Consider the following 22647-nt stretch of genomic DNA (forward strand, 5'->3'; position numbering starts at 1 on the left):
AATAACCTGTAGTGCCATTGTTTGTTGCTTTAATAAGAGGATAAGTGAGGGCTTGAGTCAGATTCATTCATTCGTGACATTTATACCCCACATTAGCCCAAAATAGATAAGTTCAATGTGGCTTACAAACAAAGTGAATAAAACATAATAATATACAGAATATAACACAAATTACAATAACTTCAAGAAGCAAATTAATACATGTGCAGTAAGTAACCAGGGATGTAGATTATCTCAAGAACAAACAAATAATCTGAGAAAGAACTAATGATTGCAGAAAGAGTCAGAAGACCTGAGGTTCAAAGAAGAAGAACAGCACTAAGGGTCTCCAAGTGGATCTTTATTGTGAGACCCGACACAGGTCTGCTTTTTCTGCCCTTTACGTGTCTATATAGTTTTATACATGTTTGTATTATTTTTAACAGACTCTGATGCAGGTATAGATGCCAAATCACGGCCTGTGTCAGGTCTCACAATAAAGATCCACTTGCTTTCCCAGTTCTGGAGGCCCTTAGCGCTGCTGTTCTTTTTTGTTGTCCTTTATTGGTGTTCTGGCTACCCTCTCGATTTGTGTTTACGTTTATGTAGGCGTAACTGATGACTAATCACCCATTTTTCCAAAACATCCAAACACTGCCTCAAATGAATGCTTATGTCTGAGCTAGTCTTTAGACTCAGAAAGAAAACAGTAATGTTATCTGCATAAGTAAATGATATCACACTGATCTTCTCCAGAATCTGGCCCAGAGACAGCATCAAAACATTAAGACCAGGGGAAGGAGCCAAGATGGCATCTAGCTTGGTCGCTCAGTTCTGAGCTCCGTTTTGCTTCTGAGAAACCAACCTGTGAGTGCTTTCCTAATGGTGGGAAAGAAGAGGGTAGGAGCAGTCAAGTTTACACCTCCAGCAGCTGGTCCTTCCTCATTGTCCAGGCAGTTGACTTTGGAAGCTGTGGAGCTGGGACCGAGGCAACAAAATTGGTGGTGTCTTCAACCAGTCCTGTGTTTTTGTTTTTATTTACACTGGACGCAGTTTTTACAAGGACTCTTTCAGAACCATTTTGGCAGTATCCCATTAACCTGGAAGTGCAATGGCTGAGGGGAGAGAGTAACATGGGGTTCTCAAAGTGGTGTAGACTTCATTCTCTCTGAAGGGTCTCCCTCCAGCATTTTCTTCTCCAGGACTAGGAATGGAACAGCATCTCTGGATTGAGTTTTTTTTCCCTCAAAGGATTATCTCCTGAGAAGTGTTTTGGAGAACTGCAAACTGGGATTCTGGTGATGAAAAGACCCACTGTTTATGATTTTGGAGTCACTGCAGAAATGAACACTTCTCTTCAAAAAAGTTATATAACCTTTGGTGAGTGAAGTTAATTGTCCTAAGAACAGAGGCATAGCTAGGTCACCAATTGCTGCATTACCCAGCCTTCTATGATGTTAGTTAGAAGGCACATTGAGGCAACAGGCTTATAATTTGAAACATCTACAGGATCACCTTTTTTATTCTTCATAATAGGTGTAAGTACAATTTTACCTCCCAACTCATAGAAAGTCCCTTTACTTAAGTGCCGATTTATCCATTCTGATATAGCACATTAAAATACCTGAGAAGTGGACTTCATCAAATAAACAGGACATAGCTCCAAAACACAATTTGGTTTTGCATATTTATGAATTAATTGTCTAACATCATTGGGTGTCAATAACACAAAATGGGTCTAATAACAATTAACAGGACAGCCCTTGGAGTCCGAAGTCTGCTCTAAAAGATATTCATAAGACTGTGATGGGGCAAAATTTGAGACAGTTGTCTAGAACCGTTTCAAGAACAACTAAGTTACAAAAAGGTGCCTTAAGTGGCTGGATGGCCACTGGAGAGATTAAGGTCATGTTATGTTATGTTATTGAGGACCCATTTCTCGCCAACTCTCTTAAAATTAAGATCAAGGCGAGTTACAGCAAATCAAAAATGAATGGAATCATAGTGTGATGTCAGCATTGGCGCCCCATGTTTAGGTCACCCTCTTACGCCATGTCAGTGGCAGGTGTAAGCTGTCACATCTTAAGTGAAACGTGTCATTTATAATATTCTATAAACTACATGTGTAACTAGGAGATGCCTAGTGGTTAGTGCAGAGGTCTTTGATCCTAGGGAACTGAGTTTGATTCCCACTGCAGCTCCTTGTGACTCTGGGCAAGTCACTTAACCCTCCATTGCCCCTGGTACAAAATAAGTACCTGAATATATGTAAACCACTTTGAATGTAGTTGCAAAAAACCTCAGAAAGGCAGTATATCAAGTCCCATTTCCCTTTCCCTCATAGCCTGTTCGTGTTCTGCTCACGTGTAGCCCCCCTTGCAGTTAGGCACTATGGCACATAGGCAATACCTTATAGAATAGCGCCTAGTGCAGATAAACACCTGTCAATTAAGGGTGCCTTTGACACACATAAGTATTGTCTACCTCTAGGCACTTTTTTTTTTATAGAATTCTTGCGTAGATTTTTTAGCATGCATGTTTTTTGAAACTGGAAAGACTGGTTAAAACAAGGAGTTCCTCTGACAAAGGAGAAACCCCCACCCAGCCACATGGAGGAATGGGCACATGTGTCTCTTTTCTAGTGGCACTAAATTGTTAGTGGTTAGGTTACAGTTTACCCTTCACATCAATTGATAGCAGCTATATTGGCCTCTTTGTGAGGTGCTGAAAGAGATTGCGGCAGTCTTGAAAGAGAACTGTGTCATCTACCGATTCATTACTGCCTTGATATTCACTCCCAGGCCTCAAGAGCCACCCTCGGGTTAGGTTTTCAGGATATCCTTAATGAATATGTATGAGAAAGATGTGCATACTATGGAAGTAATAGGAATGCAAATATCTCTCATACATATTCATTATTGCAAATGAAAGGGTTAAACATTTGTTAATTAGTCATATACATATCAACTTTCCATATTGTTTGACTAATATTAACTTCAATACAATTTCCTCATTAGTACATTTAAAAATATCAACAATAACCTTTGTTGTATTTATTGAACATTAACTCATACATACACACCAGGTAAAGTCCTCTTTCAAATGTTTTACCACAAATCAACCTTACAACAGCTGTAATAATATCCAGCACTGCGTGTTTGCCTAAAGATGGCATATGTTGTCCCTGCCAGTTATGGTATATAGGTGAAACAACACGTAAGATTAAAATGTGTATAGCACAACATCTTAGTAATATCAGATTAAAGAAAATAGACAGTCCCTTAGTTAGTCACTGGTTGCAATTTCAACATTTGGTGGATGATCTACAATTCATGGTTTTATTCAGTATACAGAGAGATAGGGGCGGCGCTGAACGGGAGTTAATTCGTAAGCAGCAGCGACTAATATTTAATCGGGGGACTATGGAACCCCATGGTCTTAATAAGGAGATAGACTGGCCCTTGTTAATGTCGGTATAAAAAAGAGGAATGTCTGACGTAGGATCATCTGACTTAACGTGATGCTGTCGTCACGCCAAAAGCTGAGGGAAGCCATGGTGCACCTAACGCTCTAATGAGGCTGCTAAAGGTACTTTGTTTAAATAGATTTCAGATTAAAAGTGTGGAGCAATGTATGGGATTGTGTGTGCTTTATATGCTGTTTATATAAGGTCTCCTGAAGAAGTTATATGAAACATGGCCTGTGTTGAGACCAGACAGAGGTTGAGTTGATGTTGGAACGTGTGAAAACATCCAGATGGAGCCCCACTAAAAGAAGTGTTTTGTGATGAATTTGTTTCAGCAGCTGTGAAAGAACGTTGTGAAGAAGGTTTATGCTTATAGCATCAGCTTATTACTTATTGGATTCACTTGATTGACTATTGGAACTTGGACAAGTGATTGGCAATAGAAGTTGAATACACTGGAGTGTTGCAATCTATAGAACATTTTCAGATGGACACATGGAGGTGGCATATGCTACTATGTTTAGATCATAAGGTCAACTTTAGGCAAACAAGCAGTGTTGGATATTATTACAGCTGTTGTAAGGTTGATTTGTGGTAAAACATCTGAGTGAGGACTTTACCTGGTGTGTTTGTATGAGTTAATGTTCAATAAATACAACAACGGTTATTGTTGATATTTTTGAGTGTACTAATGAGGAAGTTGTATTGAAGTTAGTATTAGTCAAACAAAATGGAAAATACATATTCATTAGAGATATCCTAAAAGCCTGACCTGTTGGTAGCCCTCAACCACAGAGTATGATGGGTCTGATACGAATTTAGGAACTTCATGCTCTAGGTGTTACCGTGGGTCAGGTGTATTCAACCATCTTTCCCAGAAAATAGAAAAAACTAAAACATTTGAGGGTAGATGACCTATTAAATGTGCAGCAAGATTAAAAAAAAAAAAAAAACATTTTCCCAGTGTTTTGTAAAGAGCTGTGCCTGCAAACCTTTAACCTATCTATCATGTTCAGGGTTTTTTTTTTTTTGGCATGGGCAGTTAAATAACTCTTTCTATCATATTCTCTCATAGCTTTCACAAGCACATTCAAAACTACTCTTGAAGCCCTGCTTAGCTGCTTTAAAGTGGGAAAGAGTAATTCACCTCTAGCTATCCATTCACATCAGTGATATGGGCATTTAAGTATGTGGGCTTTTTTTAAATACAGTACATATATACATTTTAGGCTTTTGTGAAAAATCATCAGGAAATAGAGAATTAAGCATGTTGGGGAAAAGCTTAAGATATGGACTGTAATCAGGGCCAGAACAGAGCATGCTTATAAAACCACATTTCAGGATGCTGCTGCTCTTTATTTAATATTTTTTTCTTGCTGGATAATTTGTACTCTTGCTAATGGAAATGCAATGGATTTGTTGTAGAAACCTAATTCTGAATCAATATTGATGCAGTGAGGCATCTGCGTCAGGAAAATAGCATGTGAAGTGCTCTGTAGCATTGGCCGCTCAAGCTTCGTGCACTGGGAGATGCAGGACAGGAGATGTGGGAAAGATGCTTTTGTGCTTGTGAAGGGCATGCAGTGCAGTACTGTAATGATTACTAAAAGGCAACCGTTTTAAATGATGTTCATGTAATTTTAATTGTGTGGTCTCACTATGAAAGCAACATGATTACATTTTTGAAGGAGTCTGATTTCATTTCCTAATTTTTGATACTGCTTTTATGAAAAAGAAAACGTGTGGTTTGACACTTCAAATGTCCAAAGGAAAATATTCTTTAGCATTCACAAGTTATTGTATGTGGTCAGAAACTTGTTTTTGCAGGTATTTGTGATCAACATAGCTTATTGTAAATGCATTTATTTTAAAGAACGTAAAGAAAGGTGTCACTTTTCTAAAATATCTGGTCAGAATAGCAAGATATCCTTTATTCCTACTCAAATCTGGAAAGGTCTCATAATCCCTTGCAGTGAGATGTTTGCCTTCTTAACACCACTTTTGCAGGTTCTTCTCTTGCATCTCCACACCAGCCAGGAAATTCCCCCCTTCTCTCTTCAGCTCTGGGAGAAAACCAACAACCTACTATCTCGCTGTTTCTCCAGTCATAACTCATCCGCTCCTTGTAGTGACTTTTTGAGTACTTGTGGATTTAGATTGAAAGGAATTAAATACCCCCTCCCCCCCCCTTTTTTTTACTGCTGGTGCGGTAGTGCTGACACAGAACATTCAATGACACAGAACATTCAATTAAATGGGCTGTGTCGGCATTGTTGTGCAGCTTTGTAAAAGGGGTTGGGGGTAATTCATTCCCTTGGCCACTCTTTTGACTACAAATATTTATTCTGATGAAGGCTTTGGCACTTTTAAAACAAATAGGAAGACATCTTTTTTTCACTCAATGAATAGTAAAAGCTCTGGAACTCATTGCCAGAGGATGGGTGGGGGGGGGGGGGGGGGGGGGGTTTACAGCAGTTAGCATTTCTAGGTTTAAAAAAAGGTTTGGACAAGTTAAGTCCAAAGTCTGTTATTGAGATGGACATGGGAGAAGTCACTGCTTGCCCTGGGATTGGTAGCAATGTGTAATTAAACTCTGAAATTCATTGCCAGAGAATGTGGTAAAGGCAGTTAGCTTAGCGGAGTTTTAAAAAGGTTTGGATGGCTTCCTAAAGGAAAAGTCCATAGACCATTATTAAATGGACTTGGGGAAAATCCACTATTTCTGGGATAAGAAGTACAAAATCTTTTGTACCTTTTGATATCTTGCCAGGTGTTTGTGACCTGGATTGGCCACTGTTGGAAACAGGATGCTGGGCATGATGGACCTTTGGTCTTTCCCAGTATGGTAATACTTATGAATGTTGCTATTCTTTGTGTTTTTGCCAGGTACTTGTGACCTGGATTGACTACAGTTTGAAGCAGGATACTGGGCTAGATGGACCATTAGTTTGACCCAGTATGGCTATTCTTATGCTGTTATGTTCTTATGTACACAAAGAAGCAAGAGGAAACTAGCAGACAAAAATAAAAATAAAGTCAGATATGATCATCCTGAGATTTATTTTCTATCTTGCACTGCTGTCATGGATTTCTTTGTCCCAAGTAGAAGACTACATTTTTTGGCAGTAAATGTTAATTGTACCACAGCCTGAAATGCACACATGGCTGGCTCTGGACTGCTCTTGTGCTACCATGGAAAGAGGCCATTGCTGTTGTAATCCAAGGCCACCTCTGCTATGACGAGGAGATCTGGGCTTCTGCAGACAGTGAAGTTAGGTGAAGAGCTAGGGGAGAAGAAAGGCAGAGGCTACTAGGTAGAGGCGTGAAAGAAATGAAGTGATAGAGGTGAGGGTGACGCTAGAAGGAGGGTACAGAAGAAGAAGAAGATTGGAAGAGGGAAGGGGAACAAAAGAATGGAGAGGACAAAACAGAAGCAAACAAGATAGAAAAGAAGAGCAAATATTAACAAAGGGGTCAGTATTCAGCCTTTGGTGGTCAGCGTTATTTGGCCACAGCCTGCAGGGTCCCCAAATATTCAATGCCGATGTCCAGGCAGTAGCATTGAGTATCCGATTATACATAGCCAGATAACACTTAGCCAGTTAAGTGCGATATTCAGAACTTAACCAGGTAACGATAGGACTGTGTTTTATGTGATCCTATGTATTTGCTTAACTTATCCGGTTAAGTACTGAATATCAGTACTGAACTGGATAAGGGTCAACTCTGCCCCCGGACCACCTATAAAATAGTGGGTTTCAGCTTGGGCGCTAACCGGGTATATTCAGTGGCAGTATCCGGTTAAATGCCAACATTTTCCCTTGCTGCATTCCCTTGCCAGTATGCCACCCCCCTCTTGTAGAGCCAGTCCCGGTAGAGCATTGTTTAGTAGCACTGCAACAGTCAGAATGAATTGCATCATATGCAAATCGAGCTTGAAGAAAATGACTGGTAGCTTTTTGCAGAGTTCTTCCCTCGGGCTACTGGACAAGTAGCTTAATTGGGCTGGTAAGCCAAGGTTCATATCTCACTTCTCCAGTTGATGTACCCTGCAACTTTGAGCAAGTCACTTCCCCCTCTATTGTCTCATGTATAAAATGGAGGGCTAGATTTTCTAACATGCTTCGAAGCAATTTAATGTGAGCTTCTTATCAATTTACTAACTCACATTAGCCAATTGGATCTCTGCGGATAGGGAAATGCAGTATCTGAATGTAACTCATTGTGAGCTACCTCTGGATAAGTGTGAGCTAAATCCAGTGCATTTTGTCTAGCAAAAAAGGTGCCGGTACTCAAATGCCAGGCCACCCTTCAGGGGTGGAGTGATCATTGAGGGACTCACCCCACAATAGCCAGGACCCCTGCAACCAGTCATAGAATCTATGACAAGGCAGAATTTGTTTGTAGAACCTGAGCGCTTTCATTAAAATATGAGAACCATGGGTCAAGGTTAGCAGACAGTGGAAAAGGTGCTGGTACTCAGTACCCCCAAGTACCCCCTCAAAAAAAGCCCTGACTAAATCCAAATAAAAACAATGTAAAGACATTCAAGTTTTATCATTATTTAATATGCATCCAGTTGAAAAATGTCTTCCATTTTGTGTAGTGAGTGCTATTGGAGTATGTCCCATACAAATGTGTTTGCTTACTTGGGGGTCCATTTATCAAGTTGCGGTAAAAAGGCTCCTGCGGTAGCTGCGGAGGCTGTTTTTGCTGCACACCAGGGCCCTTTTTACCATAGCAGGTAAAAAGCTCTTAAAAAAGATATGGCCATGCAGTAAGATTACTCTTAACGCATGGCCATATGGGGGAGGACCACTTACCACTGAGGTGGCATTAAGGGCTCCCGTGTAAACCCTGCAGTAACTGGGCATAACGTGACGCTACCAGATTATCACTGGATTAGTGCCGTGCTAGAAATTATGGAAGTATTTTTTGTACTGCCGGAAATGGTGCATGCTCAAGGCAGAACTAGCACTGGCAGCCGTGTTGGGCCAGCGGTAGTTCTGGATTGCCACATGGCAAGCCTGTTGCTGCGCAGCAGTCCTTTAGTAAAAGGGTCCCTTGGTTTTCTCTGGAGAATTGGGTGTAATTATACATCAGCTTGATTTTTTTTTTTTTTTAGAAGTTCAAAAATGTCAGCAAAGAAGAAAAAAGAGATGAACGATCTGTATTACTGTCTACATAAGATGACAAGCACAAAATAGGATGCAGTGATTCAAATGGCTTTGCCCAACTTTAATATCCCCAACGATTAGCTTTAATATTTATGTCATCTGTTTGAACATAGTCATAGGTCATAAAAAGTCTCCAGATGAGGTAATTATTTAGAACCTGTATGGGGGACATGTTGTTAATCCCATGAATTTATTGGTAGCCTGAGTTATTCTTTTGGCGCCAGCATAGAACTCCAAAGGTCTTAAAAAGATCAGTGGTACTTTCTTGTACTTAAGGAAAAAAGAATACTCATGACAAAGAATTTCCACTCTAATTCGTTGAAACCTTCAACAAGATGAGCAAATCTGTGTGACTGAGCATTTTCTGGATCCCATTAGGAATGTATAATTATTTCTAGATGAATCAAATTGAACCTTCGGAATGGAAGGCCCATTTCCTAGCTTATGACAGAGCTGCAGTGCAGTTATTAATAGATTCTTGCAGCTTATCAATAACAATATTCTCAATTTGTAGATCCTTCAGCCATGTAATTTTGGTGATATATTGCTATAGATGCATTCAGTTGTATGCTAAGAAAAGCAATATTTCAAGATTAAAGAGGGAATCAATATGAAAGTGCATGCAGTCTATTTTTCAAAGCCACCAGCTAAAAAAATAAAAAAAAGAAGGTAACCAATTTGGTATGCAAAGGCCTGCACAGAAAATGGAAAAAAAGCATATTCAATAGAAAATATTCCTCATGGTTATCAAATTCTCTCAGGGAAATTATTTCATGTATATACAATCATATATCTCCCCTCTCCTGCAGGATATACTTAAGGACCTAAATATTTATAATCCAGGAGGGACAGGGGGAATTTGATTTAGACATTCAGATGCCTCAAAGGTATAAATAATGCACAAGAAGTATGCATTTTCCAGTCAGAAGGAAGTTTTACAACAAGAGGTCACAATAAGGCTAAAAGGGAGTAGAGCCTGGGAGAACTACCGTAAAGATGGTGGATAGATGGAATAGTCTCACAGTGGAGGCAGAGGAGGGAAATGAGGAACAGAATTTAAGGAATTGGGGGATGAGCAGAGAAGATTCTTAGTTGTGAGGACATAAGGGTGAAGGTGATGGCTCTGTGATGCTTTATTGGGAATGGGCAGACAGGATAGACCTTGTGATCCATAACTGATGCCATTGTTTAAGGAGCCCTTTTATTAAAGCTTAGTACATAAGTATTGCCATACTGGGAAAGACCAAAGGTCCATCAAGCGCAGCATTCTGTTTCCAACAGTGGCCAATCCAGGCCACAAGTACATGGCAAGATCCCAAAAGAGTACAAAACATTTTATTCTGTTTATTCCAGAAATAGTGGATTTTCCCCAAGTCCATTTAATAATGGTCTATGGACTTTTCCTTTAGGAAGTCATCCAAACCTTTTTAAAACTCCGTTAAGCTAACCACCTTTACCACATTCTCTGGAAACGAATTCCAGAGTTTAATTACACGTTGAGTGAAGGAACATTTTCTCTGATTCGTTTTAAATTTACTACATTGTAGCTTCATTGCATGCCCCCTAGTCCTGGTATTTTTGGAAAGCGTAAACAGACGCTTCACATCTACCCGTTCAACTCCACTCATTATTTTATAGACCTCTGTCATATCTGCTAAATTATCGGCTAAATTATCCCCCGATATTCAGTGTCGGGCCATGTCTGGGCACCAGCACCGAATATCGGGGGATAATTAGGGGTGGGCAGGCTGCCAGAGGTTTTGCAAGGCCTGGCTGATATTCTGCCGGGTCCACATAAGCACCTATTGTATCATGCCATTGTGTATGTTGATTTCTCTCCTATTTTCCTTCTCCTACTTTTTGTTCTTTTAGATTGTACGCTGCCTAGATGGTTTGTTCTGTTAGGCGGAGTAGAAAGTTTTTAATAAACTTGAAACATAAGAGTTATGCAGGCCCTGGTGGAATATCAGGTTGCTCTAGCCCACATAACTTTTCTTAACTTGTTGTTAAAAAAAAGTCCCTGAATCCCCCTCCCTCCCTCCCTCCCGCGGATCAAGACACTCCATCCCCCACCCCCCACCAAAGGCCCCCGGGCCTACCCACATCCCTGGTGGTCCAGCGGAGTCGTAGTATCGCAATCTACTGCAAGAGGTTGCAGCAGCCATTTTACCGAGGTGCCACAAGGGGCAGCAGTGTGCACTAATGGAATTAGCGTTTCTTAAATACTAAGAAGCCCATAGATTGGCTTCTTAGCATTTAGCACGCTCTAGTTCCATTAGCATGCGCTAAATGCACACTAAGGGCCCTGTTTACTAAGGTGTGTTAGTGTTTTTAGCACGCCTACACTTAGCACGTGCTAACCATGTAGGCGCCTATATGGATATTGTAGGCATGTACATGATTAACACTGTACATGGTTAGCATTCATTAAAAACATTAATACGCTTATAACGCTGCTTAGTAAACAAGGCCCTACGCTTTAGTAAAAGGACCCCCTAAGAGTTTTCTCTTTCTAAGTGTATTTCTCATTTTCCTTTGGAGAGAAGGAGAGATCCAGTCAGTCAGCGAGATGGATTTTTTTTTGTTTGTTTTTCTGAACTACTTTTATATTTAAAACTTTCTTGTAGCTCCTTTCTAGGAGATTCATTACATTTAAGGCTTGAATAACCACAAAACAAAATTCATGCAGCCAACAGGAGAGGTACACAAGAGATGTTCGTCAGGAAAGACCCGTGCATCTTTTGTTGTTCTGTTCAAACCTTGCCCTCCTGTGCCACCCACCTTCATCCTTGTTAAAAATATGCATGCTCTCTTCCACCACCTACATAGCTTTTGATTCTACCCCCTCCCCCCCAGCCAATAAGCTTTTAAATATTTATTTTTTGCCTGTGAAATTATTTTGGTAGGGTGGTAGCAGATGGAACTTTTCCTTCATTGATTCAGCTGTTCTCGAATTCCTTCTGGCTCCGATTAAAGACCTAGGACTCTGAGAAAAACATTGTAAATGCAGCATGCAAATAGCAAACTAGGAATGAACCAGCTTGAGTCCATTCCTAAAATGATTAAAAGGATATTTCTTTCTCAAAAGCCCTCTCAGCTTCCTGCCGAAGGGCATTTAATACGGAATCACGTCACAGCACACTAAGCTGGAACATTTTGACTTTGTTAACTTACAGTCTATGAACTTTATGTATTTTACTCTTTGATGAGGAGTACCGCACTTAAAGCACCATCTATCAATGTTATGTTTTTTTACTGTCAAAGTCTTGATGACTATTGTTCTATTAAACGTTAATTTGAGATAGTCGTACGGACCTGAAACGACATCTTGAATTCAGTCAATGAATCAGTTGATTACATGTCCAATGTCATTGTATATTTCCAGCTTTGTCACCCTGCTCCTGCATTTTGAAGTTATTAATATTTGGTTGGCTAAGATGGAGAAGCTGAGTCTTCATGAGCAGCTGGTAGCCGATTGAGGACAACAATCACCAGCTGGTTTCTGTGAATGGTAGCCAAAAAGATGCAACGAGGGTGTAAAAATACTTTGTTGATCTACTTCACAGTACTTATATTTGGAATAGATTTCCCCTTATCCAGTATGAATTTTGGCCAGGCTTTCTTTTAATGTCTGTATAATGCTCAATGGGACTTGCCTTCCTTTATCCGTATCACATAGTAACAGTGTCATAGTAGATGGTGGCAGAAAACAAAAATAAAAATCAAGCCAACCAGGCTGCTTAGTAATTCTTGTCCACATTTTGAAGGTTATATCCCAGCTGCCAGCCATACAGCGTGACTTTCTATAGGATGCTACTTCAAGACAAGACAGTTTTTCTCATTTTCTTCCGTTGTACTTCATCCTAGGTAGATGAGTGTGGAAATTGGCTTTGTTAAGTTTACACCTAGCACATCTCTCCTGTCTTTTTTTCTCCACCATGCTACTGTATACATATTTAAACCCTCAAATATCATATTACAGGGCCTCTGGAGCATTATGGTGACTCTTCGCTGGGCAGGCTCCATTTTATCAAAATTCTTCTGGAGCTCTGGCTTCCAGAATTGGACATAGTTATTTCTGTCCATTTGCACCCTAATGTCCCTTTAGCCCTGGTCATTTGACAGCCTGTCTTGAGCAAGAGCATGGATAGAGAGATTAGGCCCAGGGCAGGGTCAAGCAAGGCAGAAGACAGGTAGGGCCAGGAACCAAATATGGAGGAGGAGTCAGTCGTGGAACAGGAAGCACAGGTCGAGCAGGAAGTAATACATGGAATAGAAATCAAGTGTGAAACAGGAACCAAGCATGGGATAAGTAGAAATGAACTTGCACTGAAGCAGCACAAGGAGCTGGGATGGCTGTAAACACAGGACAGGGCCACTAAAAACTGTTGAACTAGCCATAGTGTGGCTTGCTTGTCTTCCTTATATACTGCACTTTATAAGATGCACCTTGTTGGTCTAATGGAGGGGGGGGGGGGGGGGGGGAGTTTCTCCTGCTGCTGCTCATTGTTACATTTCCCAGAGATCACATTGCAGGTAAGCACCCTCTGTGGCTCAGCTGCAAGCCTCCAGTTTGTGGCACGCAAGGCTGCAGGTATGGTTTCTGAAAAACCCTTATAGACCATGTTTAGCCATCACCTTATTGCACTGTTTTGCTACCTTGAAATCATTGGTTGTAAACATACCAGGTCTGTTGGCTTTCATGCATGGGAGCCAAATTTTCAAAATTATTGGGGGTGCTAATGCCCAGTGGAAATAACTTCTCCCTGGACATATACAAGGGATTTTCTCAATATTGGGGGTGCTCAAGCACCCACAGAGCCGGCTTCCATGCATCCATCAGTAACTCATCATGCACCACTCTGAGGTTTATGCAGCTTTCTTCATCCTCAGGTGTATCCATTCTGGTACAGCATAATCTTCAGTCTTGGAGTGCTTTGGAATGAGAGGGGGAAAAGTCCGCCCAGGCACATTGCCACTTGCTTGAAATCAGGTGCAAATGTAAATGAATATGGTAGATCTTTTGTCCCATCACTGGCCAGATTTTTAAAGGAAACGCAACATGGGCTTTCCCTTTGAAAATATGACAACAAGCACCATAGGCCATGTAAAAATTGCTCCATATGTTGCTATCTCATGGAGCCTTGTGCCAAGGAGTGATGGCTATTTTCAACTTAAGAAATAAAATCATAGATAGTGTCTTAAACATACATTGTCTTCAGTGCATCAGGGTTTCAGGTATATCATGTTGAAGCTTCTCTAGATAGGGCATGATGTATTGTTGTGCTTTCCAAAGATAAAAGAGGAAAACAATTTATTTTTGAAGACTAGGACAGGGAGACAGAGAAAACAGTTCCTTAAATATTGCCGTTTTCAGAGCAGCCAGAGAGAGCCATGTTTGGAACATTGTGTGCTTTAATTGAACCAAGATTTATAACTGCTGATTAGCTATAATAAGCTATTTCCGTGCAGGACTGTTCAAGCTGAGACATAAAGGTTATTTTTAAAAAAATGCCATCCTGTGAGGAATGGGTGGTGAATTCTGCAAATAAAAGACCAGTTATGACTTGCTCTGTCCTTATATTCTGTTTGCCGTTTTACATAATTTTAAAGTTCAAGAGCGATCTCTTTTCTATCCTCAGTCGCTTTTGGTTCAGAAAGGCAAACTGATTTTTTTGAGCAGTTACTTCCTGCGCTCGTGTATCAGTTCTTCCATTAATATTCAGACATGTACAGCACAACTGCTGTAGACACCTGATAGTTTTATAGTGGCAGTCTCTGGGGGGCCCTCTTACTAAGCCGCATAAGTGTCTATACGCATCCAATGCGCGCTAAATGGAGTTACCAACTGGTTACTGCGTGGCTCATGCGGTAATTTCATTTTTGGCACTCGTACGAAAAATTATTGGGCGCACGCCAAGTGGCATTTGACACACGTAGGTCATTACCATCCGGTTACCGCATGAGACTTTACCACTAGGTCAGTGGCTAGCGGTAAGGTCTCAGACCCAAAATGGACACGCGGCAATTTTCATTTTGCCGCACATCCATTTTTGGGGAAAGATTTTAAAAAGCATTTTTTTTGCAGGTGCGCTGAAAAATGATTCTGCGCGCACCCAAAACATGCATCTACACTACCGCTGGTCATTTTCAGCGCACCTGAGTAAAAGGAACCCTGGGAGAGGAAAAGGATGGTGGTCAACTGGTTCTTGTATACAAGATATCAACAATTAATACTCATGAGATATGTTTGCATACATTTGGCTACAAAAGTTAATTCACTTAATTTATCTTGACTAAACCTGTGAGCTCAAAGGAGTAGGGATTCTCATGAAAACAACATATGACCACCTAAAATTCCGGAAATCACTAAAAACCAACCTATTCAAAAAAAGCATATTACACTGACCCAACTTAAATGCTGACACCTTGAAACACAACAAAACCAAAGCTCTTATGGACACATATGAACTATCCCTCTCTACGACCCTCTTCCTCTCTACAATTCCCTATATATGTCTGTTACACTTGAATCTTATTCTACCAAAACATTAATGTATTTGTTCATACCAGAATTGGCGATCGCCTTTCCGGTACTATGTAAGCCACATTGAGCCTGCAAAAAGGTGGGAAAATGTGAGATACAAATGTAACAAATAAAATAAATAAAATCTGGGTCGGATAGTCAAAGGATTTATACTCCTAATTTAGGGCCCCTTTTACTAAGCTGCAGTAAAAGGGGGCCTGCGCTGGCGTCAGTGTGTGTCTTTAATGCATGCTGAGGCCCCCTTTTACTGCAGTAGGTAAGAGACTGTCAATTTCTTTTCTACAAAATGGCCATGCGATAAGTGAACCACTTGCCGCGTGGCCATTTCTAGGGGGAGCACTTACCGCCAGGTAAACACCAGCGCTACAAAAGTTTAAAAAAAAAATTTGTAGCGCCAGAAATGGAGCATGCTGGGGATGAGAACTACCGCCGGGCTGCTGTGGTAGCCTGGCGGTAGTCCAAATTAGTGAGCAGTGACTTACCGCTGCTTAGTAAAAGACCCCCGTAAAGAATTATGCTCCTAAGTGGGCCTCTTTGAAAATTTATGAGGTCTGAGTGCCTGAATTTATATTAAAAAATTCACTAAAATCCTGTATTTAGGAACATAAAAAATAGATGGCACTGGGGGTGGATTTAGAGTGGGGAAAAGAAGGTAGGAACTTGGCACTAATTTTCAGCACTAGCATAATAGGTTCATAAAAATGGTGGCCAAGACTCCCTGCAGAAGTCTCGTAAGTCTGTTGAGATCCTCAAGACTACCATGGGAAGTCTTGGCCACCATTTTGAAAACACAGCGGTGCTGGAGGGTGGGGGGAATAGTGGCAGCACAGAGGGCAGGAAAGAACATACTCCCCCCACCCTCCGCAGAGACCACTAGACCACCAGAGCCCTTCAGGTAGGACCGGGGCAGCAGGGGCGTTGGCTGCAGCGGTAGGGGGGGCAGCAGCACGGCGGTAGGGGGGGGTGTCGGGCAGCAGCCAGATGGGGAGCCCAGATCACCCTTAGTTCCTGGGGGCACAGATCACTTTCAGTCCGCCTCTGTCCTTTAGTGTTCTGTAAGTTACACACATATGAGCTCTGCCCATGCATCAGCCCTATTTACCCTCTTGCAAAAATGTGCTATGCATGTTAAGCACTTAGCTGGAATTCTGGCCATTATGCATATATGTGCATATAAATATCATTATTCTAACAATTTATTCGTGTAATTGGCATATAACTGTTAGCACTTATGTTACAGAATTATCTCTACAGATCACCACCATTGAGGAAGCAAAGTCAATATTACAAAACCAATACTATGAAACTAAAAACTCTACCAAACTTCATACACCCAGGGGTCAATACTTCAAAAATTAGGAAGGCCAAAGCCTCACAATACCAGTGCTTATCGACTGAAAAAAATTTATTGGCAAAAAACCTTCCTTCTTAATGCAGTGAAAATGCGCCACGAATAATCAAAACTATGAGCCATAAACACATCTGAAAAAGTCCAGTTTCCAACATTTGCCAGCATTGCACTATCTAATGACCACTATGTCAGGGAAAACAAAATCGAACCTTAATGCTCTACTTAGTGCTGAGGACTCAAGGACTTGCCCATGATTCATATTACAAGTATCTTAGCTTTTGTCCCTGACCCTTCATGCACCAATTCTGTTCCCTAATCTTTTTTGTTTTCTTCTCCTCTGCCCAGTCTATTTCCTCTCTGCAGCCAGCATGATCCCTTCAGTCTCCCAGTTGCACTCTTACCACTGGAAGTTATCCGATCCTCGGTACTTTGATATCCCAACTATTGCTGTTGCTTTACATTGTACAGCTTTTTCATTCCCTCCTCTTGAAGGTCTAGGCCTGACCCCCCTGAGCCCTTGCAATGCACACTTGATCTGCTCTGCAACTACTCGTCCTGATGGCCAGTCACTAGGAACCTTGCGTACCTTATCCCTTTGTACTTCTTCACAGTGCCTTCAGTGGCACCATTCAAGATGTCAGTTTTCTGAGATATACTCCCCATGGAGAGTTGTGTTTGACCCCCTGCCATATCTCCAGTGCCTGTTGCAGTTGTGGGAATATCATGCTCTACTCTCCACCACCATGCGATAGATGAGGCCTCCTTGTTTGTCTGTGCCCATACACTGCCATGCCTTCCAGCGCTCTCCCCATTCCTTACCCTGAAGTGTAAGCAGGGTTCAGTGGCAGATCTATGCTTCCATACAAGGCTGTTGCCCTTGTGGCAATGCAAGGATCATGCCAAATTGGCATCAAATTCCCTTCCATCAATACCCCTCCCCTCATTCTTCTGTAAGGCTGAATTCACCATGACCCTAGCTCAAGGTCAAATCCAACTGCGCATGACTCCTGCTGCATGTCCTTATTCCACACACCTGGACCATAGCTTGGCATGCCCCAGTGGCAGTACTGTTGGAAGCAGGATACTGGGCTAGATGGACCATTGGTCTGACACAGTGTGGCTGTTCTTATGTTCTTAAAATATCAAAAATGACCCCAGAGTGGAGAGGATCTAACTTAGAATACACAAGAGGAGCTGGAAAGGGGCCTTTTCCTTCCTTGTGCTCCTGCACTACAGGGCTGCTTGCGATTAATTTACATCACTTAGACTATGAGCTCACTAAGGACAAAGAAGGTACTTGTATATAATATGTAACTCGATTTGGTTGTACTGCAGAATGGTGGTATCAAATGTATTACTAGCATCCCCTCTTGAGCAGCTCACCCATCAACTCCACCAGCAGATGATTTCATGATTTCTTCTATCTCTGGTATGTAGGTATATCTTTCTCCTCCTCTTCCATGTTTGCGTAGGTCATGTCTCATCACAGAAATAACTGCCCCTTGGTCCAGAATGCTGCACCTAGTATCTGCTGGGTTTTTTTTTTTTTTTTTGGGGGGGGGGGGGGGCTGGGCCCTGGCTGCCACACCAGTGGATTTACTACCATCAGCCCTTTTGCTCAGCTCCAGTTGCATGTTCTTACTGAAGGTTTGACTACACTCATCCTGTTCTGTCCTCTCACTGGGGTGATTGACATGCAGTTTAATCCAGAGTATAGAACATCACTTTGAGAAGACTCAGAACTGTTGAACCAAAATCTTCTTTAATGCAGTAATTAAGCAAGTAAAACGAATTTACAGTTCAGATGTGCTGGACACGAATTTTGCCTTGCAAACTTGGAGTCTGTTCTCAATCAGCTGCCTAGCAAAAGAGGCTGGAAGAAATTCAGCAACATGCTGAGTAGAGATGCTGTTTATACTTTTACACTGGTGAAATCTTGATAGAGACATTGTAGCTTGAAAGGATCCAGAAAGCAAGAAGGCAATTGGTCCACAATATCCACTGAGGAACAAAAGATAAAGAGCAGACCTTACTGAAAAAAAATGCAGCCTTTATTAATGCTCCCAGGATACACTCTGAAATGCCCGACATGGCCATGTTTCTCCTAGAATACAGGCTGCGTCAAAGGCATACAATACCATTTGGTGCAAATCTCAACATTCCACCAACATCAGTGTGTATCTCCCTGGGTCTATTTAGAACAGAGGTATCCTGGGAGCATTAATAAAGACTTCATTTTCTTCAGCAAAGTTTGCTCTTTGTCTCTTGTTCCATGTTTGAAAGGATCATACAACTGAATACAGCATAGGCAATTTCAGTTCATAGAGGAGAAATGCTGCAGACTAACTCTTACAGACCCAATGGAAAAAGAAGTTGCCCAGCATTCACAGAGAACAAGGCAAGCCAATAGAAAGAGTCCTATTACAGGGAACTACAGGATTACAGGGATTTGTAGTTTTATTATATATATACTGCCTCCATGCAAATAAGGGGGAAGAACACATTCTGTGCATCAGAGTAAGAGGGTGTGCTGCCATGTAAAATTACTGCTAACAAGGTTCGATTCATTTCCACACAGAGATGGGGTAAGGTGGAAGATCTTCATCTGCCCCTTGTTTCCTTTGTGTCACACCCCAGCACTTCTTGCTAATGAACCCCTTCATGGGATGGACTTAAGGGGAAATCAGGCAGAAGGGAGAAACAGTGAATAGGGCCACATGATACCTTGCTATGGTGCAATTGCAAGCATTGTGGCTCAGGGACTTTTCTTTATAGTATGAATGAGGTCTCAGCACAATGACTACGTTCCGTTTCACTTGAGTGTCATCAGATTGATGAAGGGAAAATAGAAGTGTTCCTAGGCACTCATAACACATCTTGAATATACTGCCTCTTTTAGTTTTGTTTTATGTGCTGGCTGGATAAAAAACACTTTCATCTTTTTCTCCTCTCTGACCGTCCCCTGACAGAGTACCAGAGTTGTAGGTTAAGATGTATTACACTCCAAACTGTTGAGCAAAGCGCATCGTTCAGCTGAATCTGGGATGGAGACTGGCTTAAAACTGATAATGGGGTTTCATAGAGGAAAAATTCAGCCTGCGATTGAAATGTCATAATTGTGCTAGCTTCCAGCCTGCGTGCTAAATGCTGTCAAGATCCAGTAGATGTGGATTTTGTCGGGGATGTATTGCAGTTGCTGTCCATACCACTCAAAATCAGGTTTGTGCAGTCTAGCAGTGCAGCTCTTAAAGCTATAACCTGCATCGCAGGATTGAAAATAATAATTAAAAAAACAAAAACCTCACCTGATGAAAGCAACAATATGCTGAAATGCATCCTGGTCCTGACAATTGAAAAGGGTAGTGATAGGAGTGTACTACTGTCCACCTGTCCAGGATGAACAGACAGATGTACAAATGTTATCAGAAATTAGGGAGGCTAACAAAGTGGGGAGCGCAATAATAACAAGTGATTTCAATTACCCCGATATTGACCAGGTAAATGTAACATCAGGGCATGCTAGGGAGAAAATTACTTGAAGAAATCAAGGATGCTTTATGGAGCAGCTGGTACAGGAGCCATCAGAGGAGGAAAAATTCTAGACCTAGTCCTTAGTGGAGCGCATGAGCTGGTGCGGGAGGTAATGGTGCTGGGGCTGCTTGATAGCAGTGATCATAATATAATCAGATTTGTTATCGTCTCTGGATTAAGTACACACAGGAAATCTAATGTGTTAGTGTTTAATTTTCGAAAAGAAGACTATAACAAAATAAGAAGAACGGTGAAAAAATAACTTAGAGGAGGAGCAACTGCAAAGGTCAAAAATTTACATCAGGCGTGGATGCTGTTTAAAAATACCATCCTGGAAGCCCAGGACAGTTGTATTCCATGTATTAAAAAAGGAGGCAGGAAGGCCAAGTGAACAGGCTGTATCCTGTTTTAAAATGCATGTGAGATGGATGTCCATTTGTGACTTACTAACTTGGACATTCAAACTCTGAATTGGACATTCTTTTTACAAATGCCACTCCATGTTATCATGTTGGATTCTACATTTGTTTTAGTTTATTCAGATTTTGGTTACTGGCTCATCTGGTCATGTGTCACCTACAGAGAGTAAATTCCACAGAAAATTCCGAGAGGGGGCACATATCTGTCTAGATGGGAATTCTATTAATTTGCATCTTATTTTATGTGCACAAAGGAGTTCATTTATCACCAATTGTGTAACGGCTTAAGCTGTTATAGAATTCTAGTGCAAAGCTGCATAAGCACCAAAAGGTAGACATGCCTACTGTCTACAGGCCAAGGCTGGAATAAGTGGGTGTGCTTAACTACGCCATACAATGTGCACAACTGACAGTATTCATGGTAACATGCCTATGACATGCTTAGACCATTACTGTAAGTTTCTTCTGTTGTCTTGCACTTGGGTCGCAAAAATCCGAGAGAATGGTACAGTATAGGGGGTGAAGTGCTTCAGTGTGCGAAGGAAGAGCGGGACTTAGGGGTGATTGTGTCTGACAAATTTAAAGCTTTCAAACAGGTAGAAAAGACGACGGCCAAAGCCAGAAGGATGCTTGGGTGCATAAAGAGAGGCATGACCAGCAGGAAAAAGGAGGTGATAGTGCAGTTGTATAAGTCTCTGGTGAGGCCTCATTTGGAGTACTGCGTGCAGTTCTGGAGACCGCACCTACGGAAAGATATAAACAGGATGGAGTTGGTCCAGAGGGTGGCTACGAAATTAGTAAGCGGTCTTGAATGCAAAAATTATAGGGACAGGCTTATAAACCTCAACATGCATACGCTGGAAGAGAGGAGACATGATAGAAACGTTTAAATATCTCAAGGGCATTTATGTACAGGAAGAGAGCCTTTTTCAAATGAAGGAGAGCTCTGGAATGAGGGGGCATACGACAAAGTTGAGAGGGAATAGGCTTAGCAGTAACCTAAGGAAGTATTATTTCACAGAAAGGGTGGTGAAGGCGTGGAATGACCTCCCGGTGGAGGTGGTGGAGTCGAGGACTGTTCCAGAATTTTAAAAGGCATGGGATAAGCATGTGGGATCATTTAGGAACAGGAAGAATTAGGGGTTACAGAGGATGGGCAGACTGGATGGGTCATATGGCCTTTATCTGTCATCATGTTTCTATGTTTCTGTGTTTCTTCTGCACTTAGGCCAAAGACTGCATAGATGCCGTTATAGAAGGCCCCTCTCTGCACAGCACTAAGACACCTAAAAGTGGGCACCCTGTTATAGAATTGCCTACTTTTATGCTAAGTGGGTCTTTTACCAATAGCACACCCTAACATCATTAATACATGTTATTTGCCTCAAGGCCATTTTATGCAGTGGGGCCTGTAACAAGTAATGTGTAATAACAGTATTACGTACACTAACTGATAGCAAGTGACCCTGTAAATTTTGCAGAAGGTAACAGGTGAGGCAGAACTTTTATTATAAGTGTATTAATCTTTTCAGACCAAGATAAAGGTAGAACTGCCCAATCCACTAGATCCTTTTTGTTGCATTTTGTACGATTATTGGCGCATAATTTCCTCTAAGCAATTTACATGAATCTCTGTTAAAATGAATACTCACTTTTTAATTCAAATCTAGCAAGCAAAATGGTATGCTGTTTGGATCTTACTGAAAATATGTTTGATTTATTATAATTTCTTATATAACCTGACAGTCTATCAATATGCTGCTAGAATTCTAAGAATCTTCTAGATTGATAACTTAAGAGTATATAAGAAATAGGTATACATGGAGGCATATTTTCAAAGCAGTTACTTACAAAGTTCCATAGTAACCTATGGAAATTTGTAAGTCTAAGTGTTTTGAAAACGAGCCCCTTAATCGACATAAATCGGAATGTTGTACAAAATGCTATTAATTATGAAGCCTTTAATTAGTAGAGAATGGCTAATCAGCTGTGCCAGAGACGTAACGTAATAAAATCAAACAGGTGTTGAGATAAGGAGCACTGCTTTATTCTATCACATTGTAAAGCAAATATAAAGGAGGGGAAACCATTAGCTATTCATATAGCTCTGCAGTTAGACAATAATGCTCTTATCTAGCTAATAATTCCATCAGGAAACTGAAACTTTTACATTATGA

At 41.2% G+C, this 22647-nt stretch overlaps 1 protein-coding gene across 4 annotated transcripts in view; it reads left to right on the plus strand.

The window, feature by feature from the left end:
• NRG1 (neuregulin 1) overlaps window positions 1-22647 on the plus strand; it is a 325230-nt gene that overhangs the window by 138718 nt on the left and 163865 nt on the right. The window lies entirely within an intron of this gene.

The sequence above is a fragment of the Microcaecilia unicolor genome, chromosome 2 (genome assembly GCF_901765095.1).
Source record: "Microcaecilia unicolor chromosome 2, aMicUni1.1, whole genome shotgun sequence".
NCBI lineage: Eukaryota > Metazoa > Chordata > Amphibia > Gymnophiona > Siphonopidae > Microcaecilia > Microcaecilia unicolor.